General features: G+C 43.6%; 1 pseudogene; it reads right to left on the reverse strand.

Annotated features, from left to right (window-relative positions):
* Window positions 1–2,679: 2,679 nt before the first annotated feature.
* Window positions 2,680–3,033, reverse strand: LOC101573341 (annotated as a pseudogene).
* Between the last annotated feature and the right edge of the window lie 519 nt (window positions 3,034–3,552).

Consider the following 3,552-nt stretch of genomic DNA (forward strand, 5'->3'; position numbering starts at 1 on the left):
AGCTGGCTGACAAATGGTTGATGAGAATATTTGCAAGGCGATCCTCCAGGGATGACAGCAGGGCCTAGACCTTTCTGGTGTCCAACCAGAACATCCATCACCCCGCACAGAGCAGACCCAAGTAGTGCTTAGCGACAGGTAGAAGGAGAGGAGAGATGAGCCATGGGGCAAGCACCATGGAAAAGGGGAATGAAAGGATTTGGGCTTGTTCTATTCCCCAAAGTTTCATGAGATGGGGTCTTGGTCCCCAGGGTGGATGTGTAGAGGTGGCAGGGCCTGTAAGAGGTGGCGATTATTGGAATGAGGGTAGGTCCTACTGTCTCATCCTCAAAGATAGATGAGTGTTCTCTTATGGGTGGGTTGAGACTTGTGGGATTTGTTTAGTTTCCTCAAGAATAGGTTACTAGGAGTGAGCCTGCCAGCTGCCCTCAATCCCTCTGTCATATCCTCCTCTCCTTTCCTTTCCCTCTTCCTCTTTTTCTTCTCCCTTGACTCATTCTCCTCTTCCTCCTCTTCCTCCTCCTCCTCCTCCTGATTCCCTTTTCTCTCCCCATTGCTGGGATTCACAGGCTAGGCAAGGGCTCTGCATCCCCAGCCATTTTTTATTTGGAGACACCAAGTTACTGAAGCTAGCCTGGAATTGTAATTCTCCTTCCGCAACCTCCTGTACAGCTGGGAATGCAAGCGCCTGCTGCTGCATCCAACCAAATCTTTCTCTCTAAGTACGGATCTGTTTCTGTCAGAATGCTCTCCACCCTGGACGTACAGGACTAACCCTGCTCTTGATAGCAGCAGACCCCATTGCCCTCTGCAGGGCTTGTCTCATGCCTTTACCCCTTGGTTCCTGGCTACTGCTGATCACAAAATCACGTGTTGGCCAGCCAAATAGCTCAATGGATTAAAGTGCCTGCTTAGTCAGACACAGGGGCCAGGAGTTCCATCCCCTGGCCTGCTGTGCCATCCCCATCCCTGGGGCGTGCTGAGATGGTGATTGAGACTGGGTGTGGTGGTGCATGCCTATAATCCTAGCACTTGGGAAGCTGTAAACAGGAGGATCACTACAAGTCCAATCTAGTAGTGAGACCCTGAGCACCCTGTAGACCCTTCCCTAAAATACCAAAAAAAAAAAAAAATAAAATAAAAATGTGGCTATGACACTAATAGTTATTTCAAAAACATTACTTTGACTTAGTGTCTATGGAGTCCTGTCTCCTGCATCTCTATTCTGTCACCTCTTACCTCTTGGTTTCTTTGTTAAGCAAACATCCTTCCCATCTTCACAAAGGAATATTTTAAATACAGTTGGATATTTTAAAAACACTTTTGTAAGAATCCTTAAGTAGTCTATTTCCCTAGGGTGCATCTCTAGAAATGGACTTATTAGGGCCAAGTTGGGTTTCAGTGACGTATTGCGTCATGAAGTCATGGATGCTTTCTATAAGAAGGATGAGCAAATTTAGGCACTCTGTACCTTGGTGAGAAGTACTGACTCATTCATCCTCCACAAAGTGGAGTTGTGTCATTCAGAAGTTGACAATTCTAATAGCTGAAAAGCACTATTTTATTTTTTAAATTAATTTTATTGAGAAAGAAATAGCAATAAGACAGTTTCAAAATAGGTAGTAAGACAGTTTCAATAAATAATACATTGCATATTGTTGTCTTCATAGTAGTTATTCATAGTACAAGATGCAGACACGATATCCTGTCCAAACACTATTAGTACAAACTTTTTTTCACTGAATAAGAGAAAGTAGCTGTTTATCTGACCTAACTAATTTGTATATACAGATACATTTTTTTTCACTACAAAATGGTCCTTCATTTATATGCCCCTTTTTTGGATAAGATGGATAAGGCAGTGGTCCTGAGAATCTCCCTCAGGTTTCTGAAACTAGCAGCTAATTGGTGGGATTCTCACCCTGATTAACTATATATGCTGGTACCTATGAAACCGAGCAATTGCACCGAAGATAGCAGTGTGTAGTCCTAGGGCCATGCTTGGAGTGCCTGTCATTCAGCACTATTTTATTTTTGTTGCTTTTGTAGTTATTGGATTATTAATGAAGATAAATATTTTTTACCCTTATTAGTTATTGGACCATCTTTAGTATATTTGTTTTGATTGCCTGGCTCGATACTGGAATTATTTTTTCTTTAATTTATAAGATCCTTTGCTTTTTCTAGATTAAAGATATGCATATCTTTATGCTATGGTGATTATTTCCAAGTTTCTGTATTCCTTTTAAATTTTACTATGCTTTAGACAATATTCATTACCTCTTTCTCTCCGAGATTTAAGAGAAATATATATATTTGTAGGCAAAAATTTGAAAAGCAAATGTAGAAATGCAAATTATAAAGCAAAATATATTTTGATTACCACCATAAGTAATCACCACTATAATTTGGCGCAGCTTAAGCTGTTCTCAGCAATATGACTTTTCTTTTGCCTAAATTAGAATTATATCGGATTCTCTGTGCTGTAACCTGCATTTGTGAGTGTCTTTCTGTTTTGCTAAGTAGCCTCCCAAGGCGTGACAGCCAATAGCTGTAAACTCTTTTGTAACAGGGATGCAATACGCCATTCCTTTTTTTTTTCTTTCCCACTGAGGCATTTTATTTGTATGTTTTACATCCTTAGAAAAAGAATCCCAGGAGTTTTCCTCCTGTGTGTTTTCAACGCTCTTCTTCATGATCCATGATGCCAGCCGAGGTTGTCAATACATTGAAACCAAGCTGACAAGATGGGAGCAGGTTGTTCTGCCATCTTTCCAGGTCTTTCAGCTGCACATCCAACCTGGGGCTGGTCACGCCACACTTGCTTAACCTTCCTGGGAGATTCACAACCATTTTTCCAGCCCTGTGATCATCGGTGATTTCAGATTCGCCGGTGTAACCAGGCTTCGTCATCACGGTTAGAAACCGGACCACGACTTTGGAGCACGGCCTAACGAGGACCTGGTGTGTGCCTTGCTTTTCGGCATTGTGGATGCTCTTGAGAGCGTCAGCCAGGACATTCGCGTGCACCATTGTGGCGGCACGGAGAGATAGCAGAAAGAGCCAACATGCCACTCTAAACAGTCGCCAGTTGTCAAGGATTGTTGGCGACTCGCAATGCCACTCAGGATAACTACCGCACAGTCAAGGTTTTTTGTCAACAGAGCTCACCTAATGGCTTCCTTTGCACGTTGCTCTAGGAGTGGGGTCAGGGGTCCCAGGGTTCACCCCTCAGAGAGGCTCATGGTCAGCACTGCCTGGCTTGTCCCGGAGAGGGCTTGGACCGCACGACCCTCTTCCAGAAGGGTGTGAGTGGGAGAGTCATTGGTCAGCCTGACTGGGATACAGGACGAACACAATCTGTTCCTTTGAATGTCCATTACCTGACCACTTTCTTCCCTTCAGGTTGAAATTATGAACTTTTGTGAAGTCAAATCCCTTAGAGATTGTGAAGCTGAGAATTTTACCTGCGTGTTGGGTGGAGCTGAAGATGCCTTGGGAGTCTTTCCAGCATAAACGACTGTCAGGCTGGTCCCTGTGCCCAGCACTGCT

Source organism: Octodon degus, unplaced genomic scaffold, assembly GCF_000260255.1.
Source record: "Octodon degus isolate 3935 unplaced genomic scaffold, OctDeg1.0 scaffold00070, whole genome shotgun sequence".
In the NCBI taxonomy this organism is placed as follows: domain Eukaryota; kingdom Metazoa; phylum Chordata; class Mammalia; order Rodentia; family Octodontidae; genus Octodon; species Octodon degus.